At 59.2% G+C, this 9,118-nt stretch overlaps 2 non-coding genes across 2 annotated transcripts; both read left to right on the top strand.

The window, feature by feature from the left end:
• The first annotated feature begins 5,273 nt into the window (after positions 1-5,273).
• On the top strand, positions 5,274-7,088 carry LOC142793789 (small subunit ribosomal RNA). The gene has a single exon (XR_012891821.1). It is a non-coding gene; the product is annotated as a small subunit ribosomal RNA (ribosomal RNA).
• A 1,719-nt stretch (positions 7,089-8,807) lies between these two features.
• On the top strand, positions 8,808-8,960 carry LOC142793795 (5.8S ribosomal RNA). Its single transcript, XR_012891827.1, has one exon. It is a non-coding gene; the product is annotated as a 5.8S ribosomal RNA (ribosomal RNA).
• Positions 8,961-9,118: the final 158 nt, after the last annotated feature.

Below are 9,118 nucleotides of genomic sequence, written 5' to 3'. Positions count from 1 at the left end.
CGTGGTTCCCCCCCCCCCCTTTTCGCTCGCCCCGGCTGACGAGGTTTTCGCGCCGCCCCGGCTGACGCAGTTTTCGCGCCGCCCCGGCTGACGCGGTTTCGTGCCGCCCCGGCTGACGCGGTTTTCGCGCCGCCCCGGCTGACGCGGTTTTTGCGTCGCCCCGGCTGACACGGTTCGGACTTTGCACTTTTCGGCTGTGCCTGGCTGGCGGCCCACTCACTCGATCGCCATGTCTGTTTGCCACAGTTTTCCCGGTGGTGCCGCACCCGGGCTTGCCCCGGCAGACGCGTTTTTTTTTTTCTTTCGCCCCGGCAGACGCAGTTTTCGCCCCGCCCCGGCTGACGCGGTTTCGTGCCGCCCCGGCAGACGCGGTTTTTTGCGCCGCCCCGGCTGACGCGGTTTTTGCCGCCCCGGCTGACGCAGTTCGGACTTTGCACTTTTTGGCTGAGCCTGGCTGGCGGCCCACTCACTCGATCGCCATGTCTGTTTGCCACAGTTTTCCCGGTGGTGCCGCACCCGGGCTCGCCCCGGCAGACGCGTTTTTTTTTTTCCTTCGCCCCGGCAGACGTGGTTCCCCCCCCCCCTCCGTCTTTCTTTTTGTTTTTTTTTTTCGCCGCGGCTGAAGTGGATTTTTCGGTGCCTCGACGCCCCGGTAGTCGCGGTTTTTCCGTTTCCGCACGGCCCCGGCTGACGCTGCTCGGTCACAGTCGCCTTTTGTGAGGATTGCAGACTTCTTGAGCGCGGGTGTTTTTTTTTGTTGTTGTTGTTGTTTTATTACGCATTCGCTCCAGCAGACGCTGTTTAGACTTTTTGTTTCCTCTTTTATCCTGCGACGAGGTGACGAGGTTTATTCGGTGCCCCGCCGCCCCGGCTGAAGTGATTTTTCCTGTCCCGTGCCGCCCCGGCTGACGCGGTTGGGACTTCGCGTTTGTTCGGCCGCCACGGGTTTTGGCGCACTCGCTCGGTTGCTTGTTGTTGCCACTTGTTGCGAACCCAGGTTTCTTGAGCGAGCGCGGGCGTTTTTTCTTCCTTTCTTTCTTTGTTCTATGTGTTAGCGAATCGGCCTTTAATATCACACGAGGACTCACAACCAACAATTTTCAGTTTGAAGTGTAAAAAATCTGCAGGTGTTGACGTAACTGACTTGCCCCGTACCCTTGAGTACATCCATGAAGTTCTCGTAGTACTACTAAATCGCATTATTCCAAGTGGAGAAATTCCCATAAACTTGCAAACCTCTACACGAAAATCGGTGCGCGTGATAAAGTTGAAAATTATCGTCCGATATCAAATGTGCCTTCTATAACACAAATTCTAGGAAAAAAAAAAAAAAACACTTGTTCGCCGTTTTCTGCGCCGTGACTGGCAGCACTCCGGCGAAGCGAAACGGGGTCGATTCGAGCACGATATCGGCGTCTTTCGACGTGCTCGCCGGCGACCGTCGCACGAGTACGTCGCACGAGCGCGTCTGCCGGGGCGCCGTTTGCGAAGCCGACGCAAAAGTGGGAACCGCCGCTCGGATGATCGCCGCTTTCGGCAGAGTGAGTGTTGGCACTCCGGGGAAGCGAAACAGCGTGAATGCGCCCACGAAATCGGCGTATTTTGAAGTGCCCGCCGGCGACCGTCGCACGAGTACGGTAAACCGCGTCAGCCGGGGCGTAGTTCGGGACGCCGACGAAAAAGTGGGAAGCGCAACTCGGATCTTCGCCGTTTTTGCAGGAGTGAGTGGCGGCCCTCCTGCGAGACCAAGAAGCATCGATTCGTGCACGAATTCGGCGCCTTTCGACGTGATCGCCGGCGACCGTCGCTCGAGTAGGGCAAACCGCGTCTGCCGGGGCGGGCTTCGGGACGCCGATGCGAAAGTGGGAAACGCTGCTCGGATGTTCGCCGTTTTTGGCCGAGTGAGTGCTGGCACTCGGGCGAAGCCAAACGGGGCCGATTACGGCACGATATCGGCGTCTTTCGACGTGCCCGGCGGCGACCGTCGCACGAGTACGGTAAACCGCGTCAGCCCGGGCGGAGTTCGGGACGCCGATGCGAAAGTGGAGAACGCCGCTCGGATCTTCGCCGTTTTTGGAGGAGTGAGTGGCGGCACTCCGGAGAAGCCAAGGAGCGCCAATTAGCGCACGATATCGGCGTCTTTCGACGCGCTCGCCGGCGACCGTCGCACGAGTAGGGCAAACCGCGTCTGCCGGGGCGGGGTTTACGACGCCGACGCAAAAGTGGGAACCGCCGCTCGGATGTTGGCCGTTTTTGGCAGAGTGAGTGCTGGCACACCGGCGACGCGAAAGAGCGCGAAAGCGCCCACGAAAGTGGCGTATTTGGACGTGCTTGACGGCGACCGCTGCAGGAGTACGAAAAACCACGTCAGCCGGGGCGAGCGACCCACGGCGGTCTGGGTGCTTATCGCTGCTATTATAGGGGCACCCCGGCAGACGCAGAAAAAAAAAATTTTTTTTCGACCTTCTTTTTTGCTGGTCGAGCTCGGGTAACCCAGGTCGCAATGGGAGCCGCGCACGAAAGCGGCGTCGCGAGACGCGTTCGCGGTCGCTAGTCGCACGAGCTCGGCAACCGCGTCAGCCGGCGCGGAGTTCGGGATGCCGACGGCTAAGTGGGTACCGCTGCTCGGATGTTCGCCGTTTTTGGCCGAGTGAGTGCTGGCACTCCGGCGAAGCGAAACGGGGCCGATTCGGGCACGATATCGGCGTATTTCGACGTGCTCGCCGGCGACCGTCGCACGAGTACGGCAAAGCGCGTCTGCCGGGGCGAGGTTTGCGATGCCGACGAAAAAGTGGGAAGCGCCGCTCGGATCTTCGCCGTTTTTGCAGGAGTGAGTGGCGGCCCTCCTGCGAGACCAAGAAGCATCGACTCGCGCACGATATCGGTGTCTTTCGACGTGCCCGCCGGCCACCGCCGCACGAGTACGGCAAACCGCGTATGCCGGGGCGGGGTTGGCGACGCCGACGCAAAAGTGGGAACCGCCACTAGGATGTTCGCCGTTTTTGGCAGAGTGAGTGCTGGCACTCCGGCGAAGCGAAAGAGCGCGAATGCGCCCACGAAAGTGGCGTGTTTGGACGTGCTTGACGACGACCACCGCAGGAAAACGAAAAACCACGTCAGCCGGGGCGAGCGACCCATGGCGGTCTGGGTGCTTATCGCTGCTATTATAGGGGCACCCCGGCAGACGCAAAAAAAAAAAAAAATTTTTTTTCGACATTCTTTTTTGCTCGTCGACCTCGGGTGACCCAGGTCGCAGTGGGAGCCGCGCACGAAAGCGGCGTCGCGAGACGGCTTCGCGGTCGCTAGTCGCACGAGCTCGGCAACCGCGTCTGCCGGGGCGGAGTTCGGGACGCCGACGGCTAAGTGGGAACCGCCGCTCGGATGTTCGCCGTTTGTGGCCGAGTGAGTGCTGGCACTCCGGCGAAGCCAAACGGGGCCGATTCCGGCACGATATCGGCGTCTTTCTACGTGCTCGCCGGCGACCGTCGCACGAGTACGGCAAAGTGCGTCTGCCGGGGCGGGGTTTGCGACGCGTACGCAATAGTGAGAACCGTCGCTCGGATGTTCGTCGTCTTTCGCCGAGCCAGTGCTGGCACTCCGGCGAAGCCGAACGGAGCCGATTCGGGCACGATATCGGCGTCTTTCCACGTGCTCGCCGGCGACCGTCGCACGAGTACGGTAAACCGCGTCAGCCGGGGCGGAGTTCGGGACGCCGATGCGAAAGTGGGAAGCGCCGCTCGGATCTTCGCCGTTTTTGGAGGAGTCAGTGGCGGCACTCCGGTGAAGCCAAGGTGCGCCAATTCGCGCACGATATCGGCGTCTTTCGACGTGCCCGCCGGCCACCGTCGCACGAGTACGGCAAACCTCGTCTGCCGGGGCGGGGTTTGCGACGCCGACGCAAAAGTGGGAACCGCCGCTCGGATGTTCGCCGTTTTTGGCAGAGTGAGTGCTGGCACTCCGGCGAAGCGAAAGAGCGTGAATGCGCCCACGAAAGTAGCGTATTTGGACGTGCTTGACGGCGACCGCCGCAGGAGTACGAAAAACCACGTCAGCCGGGGCGAGCGACCCACGGCGGTCTGGGTGCTTATCGCTGCTATTATAGGGGCACCCCGGCAGACGCAGAAAGAAAAAAAAAAAATGGGGACATGGCGTGCGTCACCGTGCGGCTTCGCAGCGTTGCCGAAGTCGCCGAGCCCTTCGACTGAGCCGAACGGCGGACAGGGAACGTTGGTCGGCCGTTCTAACCTGTCGGTGCCACGCCGAGACGTCGTTAAGGAAAACCGCGTCGTGGGCCTCTACGACGCCGTCGAGTCGTTGTACGTTTGGTGTCCAGCGTGTCGGCGGCGAGTAGCGGACACGTCGTTCACGACTTCGGTCTTTCGCAGTCGACGCGAACTTGCGGAGAGTCGTGGTGCCTCACGTTTTCGGCAGAAACCGCGGCGGAATTTTCCCGTGCGTGCGCGCACGACCTCGGTGCTGTGCCGTCAGCGTAGTGTTGCACAAACTCGTGGCCTACCCAAGGTGCGGTACGTTTGCGGCCGTATCCTCGGTGGGAATTTCGTGAGTAGGGTCGCAAATTCTACGACCTCGGCGGGTTTGAGAGCGACGTAGACTTGTGGCACGCTCAACGTGCCACACGTTTCGGGGCACACCCGCGGTGAAATTTTCTCGAGTACGCTCGTATTAGTGCCCAAGGAGGTCTGGGTACTTATCGCTGCTATTATGTGGGGGTTCTCGTGAGCGGCGTACGCGAAAGCGACCGGGTGTCTGATATGCGGCGGGCTTCGGCCTCGTCAAGCGTGTCCTCGGGTCTGCTCCAGGGGAATCCACGGCAGTCGTCTGCAGCCTCATCCGCTTGATGCGTTAGGGGCTGGTTGTCGGACGGTGCCGTTTTACCACGATATCGAGGTGTGTTCCGTGTCGTCCTCGGGCGATTCAGATGCGAAAGCGCCGAAGACGCGGGCGTGACCCGTCGTCTGGCGGCTTTGCAGTCTCGGCTCCGTTGCTAGTTCCGGCCGGTCCACCGACAGTGCAGCGGGCTTGGGCAACCCGCACGGCGCGACCGAGTCGATGCAACGAAAAAGAGCGAGCATGAACGTGCTTCTTGCCGCACGGCTCCCACTCGTCTTTCGGGAAGGTTGTGCCGTAGCGAGCTCGAACGCCGTCATCTCGGAGTGCAAAATAAGCGTGTTGGGGCGCCTGAAGGTGGCCTCCGCCGCACACAGACTGCGTCCGGCCCGCCGAAGGCGAGGACGGACGCGCAGTCGAACGATTACCTGGTTGATCCTGCCAGTAATCATATGCTTGTCTCAAAGATTAAGCCATGCATGTCTAAGTACATGCCGAAATAAGGCGAAACCGCGAATGGCTCATTAAATCAGTTATGGTTCCTTAGATCGTTTCTTCCTACTTGGATAACTGTGGCAATTCTAGAGCTAATACATGCAGTGAGCCTGGAGCCCTTTGGGTAACGGGTGCTTTTATTAGACCAAGATCGATCGGGTTTCGGCCCGTATTGTGTGGTGACTCTGGATAACTTTGTGCTGATCGCATGGCCACGAGCCGGCGACGTTTCTTTCAAGTGTCTGCCTTATCAACTTTCGATGGTAGGTTACTTGCTTACCATGGTTGTTACGGGTAACGGAGAATCAGGGTTCGATTCCGGAGAGGGAGCCTGAGAAACGGCTACCACATCCAAGGAAGGCAGCAGGCGCGCAAATTACCCACTCCCGGCACGGGGAGGTAGTGACGAAAAATAACAATACGGGACTCTTTTGAGGCCCCGTAATTGAAATGAGTACACTCTAAATCCTTTAACGAGGATCAATTGGAGGGCAAGTCTGGTGCCAGCAGCCGCGGTAATTCCAGCTCCAATAGCGTATACTAAAGCTGCTGCGGTTAAAAAGCTCGTAGTTGGATCTCAGTTCCAGACGAGTAGTGCATCTACCCGATGCGACGGCTCGGACTGAACATCATGCCGGTTCTTTCTTGGTGCACTTCATTGTGTGCCTCGAGATGGCCGGTGCTTTTACTTTGAAAAAATTAGAGTGCTCAACGCAGGCGAGTCGCCTGAATAAACTTGCATGGAATAATAGAACAAGACCTCGTTTCTGTTCTGTTGGTTTTTGGAATACGAGGTAATGATTAAGAGGGACGGACGGGGGCATTCGTATTGCGGCGCTAGAGGTGAAATTCTTGGACCGTCGCAAGACGAACTACTGCGAAAGCATTTGCCAAGAATGTTTTCATTGATCAAGAACGAAAGTCAGAGGTTCGAAGGCGATCAGATACCGCCCTAGTTCTGACCATAAACGATGCCAACCAGCGATCCGCCTGAGTTACTCAAATGACTCGGCGGGCAGCTTCCGGGAAACCAAAGTATTTGGGTTCCGGGGGAAGTATGGTTGCAAAGCTGAAACTTAAAGGAATTGACGGAAGGGCACCACCAGGAGTGGAGCCTGCGGCTTAATTTGACTCAACACGGGAAAACTTACCCGGCCCGGACACTGGGAGGATTGACAGATTGAGAGCTCTTTCTTGATTCGGTGGATGGTGGTGCATGGCCGTTCTTAGTTGGTGGAGCGATTTGTCTGGTTAATTCCGATAACGAACGAGACTCTAGCCTATTAAATAGGTGCGGGGTTCCCAGCACCTTACAACCTTCTTAGAGGGACAAGCGGCTCCTAGCCGCACGAAACAGAGCAATAACAGGTCTGTGATGCCCTTAGATGTCCGGGGCCGCACGCGCGCTACACTGAAGGAAGCAGCGTGTCTTTATCCCTGTCTGAAAAGACTGGGTAACCCGTGGAACTTCTTTCGTGATTGGGATAGGGGCTTGCAATTGTTCCCCTTGAACGAGGAATTCCCAGTAAGCGCGAGTCATAAGCTCGCGTTGATTACGTCCCTGCCCTTTGTACACACCGCCCGTCGCTACTACCGATTGAATGATTTAGTGAGGTCTTCGGACCGATGTCCGGCGCGGCCTTTCGGTTGCGCCGGTCTGTTGGAAAGATGACCAAACTTGATCATTTAGAGGAAGTAAAAGTCGTAACAAGGTTTCCGTAGGTGAACCTGCGGAAGGATCATTAACGGATTGTGAAGGGTGAGCGCCTCAGCTGCGTCTGCGCCCGACACTTTCTGCCGCTGACCCCGTTTGGACGCGGGGTCGGCTTTTCCCCACGGGGCTGCCTGAATGTGGAGCGGCACCCCGTGACAAATTGTTGCGCCCAGCGGACGCCAACACCGCGACCTTGGACGGTCGGCCAGGTGGCGGACGCGGGTACAAACGGCGCAACGCACTCATAGGTCGGCTTTCGACCCGCCACAGCACCGTGGCTCGAAGCGCTCGAAATGCGCGACCCGACCGCTGCGGGACCGCCTAGTACTGTAAACAGGAGCGGCGGAGCGCGAACGGCGAGTCGTGGTTACGTCGGTAGAAGGCGAGGCTGCGCGTTCCCGAAACGCCAGCCGAGTGCCCTCCCGACCGTTCGAGCGTGCAAGAACGAGACCCGACAATCGCGCGGCGACTGCCAAGTACGAGAGGAACGGCACAAGCGTCGGCGGTCGGTCAAGGAACTGGCGATGTGACGGGTCCGCTGTGCACCAGTGCATACCGTCCCGCCGTCCGCGGCAAGCGCCTCCGCGTCCTCGGGTGACGGAGGCTGCCGGTCGGTTCTTGCAGGCGAGGGATCTCGCTGGCACCGGTTCGCGTTGACGCGCGGCCGGTCATGGCACGGCGATGCGACGGCCGAGGTGCGCAGTACTCGATGGAGGAACCGCACGCTCCGATGACCGTCCCGCCCTCCGCGGCGTATGCGTACCGACCGTAATGGTTGCAGCAGCGCCGGCCGGCTTTTGAATTCGCCACACGAAACACGGTGCGAGATCGCGGTTAGGGGAGCGTCGACGTTGCCAGGCGTTTTGCTTGCTGCCGAGGGAAAGGCGGCACGGCCACGTCGCGCTCGTCGCGATTAGCGGGTCTGCGCGCTTTGGGAAGGTGCCGCAACGACTTGCCGAAAGAGGAAGCACGGAAGAACGAGGGACTTGGACGTCCCGACAATTGAACGCACTTGCGGCCAGGCCCTTGCTGGCTTCGTTCTTCCGCCTCGAGTAGGCTCGTACGCGGCTCCGGCGCCGAAAGTGGTCCTTGGCACCGACTTCGGTGGACGTGGGAAGTGCCGCGCAAGTACGGCGCGCCTGGCTCCACCTGTTGGCTAAAGTAGGCAGCCGGATCGGCATTTTGGTGTGCGGTGGCAAACCGTGGATGCGAAAAAAGCTTGTGCGATTTCGTGGAACAAAAAGCGGGGGTCCCCCTTTTTATGCGGAGGAGACCGACCCGCCTGCCGTGGTGAACCGCGACGCCACGGTAAAAACGGGAGAGGCTTGTCGATGGGACCGTGCATCCCGCGCTCCACGGAGGCCGGGAGGCGGCCGCCCGAGGAAATGTGTAGCCGTCGAGGCCCGCATCTGCGTGCACTCTTATCCAAATGGGTGTACCGCAGGCATTTTCTGGTTAGGCGGGCCAATGAGAGCGAGCACACAACGATACCTACGGGTCCGGCTTGGAGAACCGGCTTCGACGCCTCCCGAGTATTTATAGAGGGGTGGACCACGAAAGCACTCGCAAGTAGCGAAAGCGAAACGCCGTCCGAAACACACCGTTTGCTCGATTTGCGGCAGCCGAAAAAGGCGCGGCAGAGTTTTGGAGTCCAAGCGTGCGCTGAAAAGCGCCCTTCTTGGCCACTGTTTGGCCGAGTGCCAGAAACGTTTGGTTTTGACTGTACGGAATTGAACAAACACTTTTTCACGACTCTAAGCGGTGGATCACTCGGTTCTCGGGTCGATGAAGAACGCAGCCAGCTGCGAGACTTGGTGTGAATTGCAGGACACACTGAGCACTGATTCTTTGAACGCACATTGCGGCCTTGGGTCTTCCCTTGGCTTCGTCTGTCTGAGGGTCGGATCACATATCAAGAGAGCCTTCGGCGCACAAGGGAACGTGAGCCGTCGACTCGTTTTGACCGCGTCGGCAACACGGACAGCACGCTGAACACCTCACAGCGAGCGCCAACAGCGGCCACTCAAGGGCGAGACGGTGGCGACCGTCGTGCCAGAGCCC

Source organism: Rhipicephalus microplus, unplaced genomic scaffold (assembly GCF_043290135.1).
Source record: "Rhipicephalus microplus isolate Deutch F79 unplaced genomic scaffold, USDA_Rmic scaffold_332, whole genome shotgun sequence".
NCBI classification, from domain to species: Eukaryota; Metazoa; Arthropoda; class Arachnida; order Ixodida; family Ixodidae; genus Rhipicephalus; species Rhipicephalus microplus.
The sequence above is the reverse complement of the archived record's forward strand: the minus strand, read 5'-3'. Positions and strand labels throughout refer to the sequence as shown.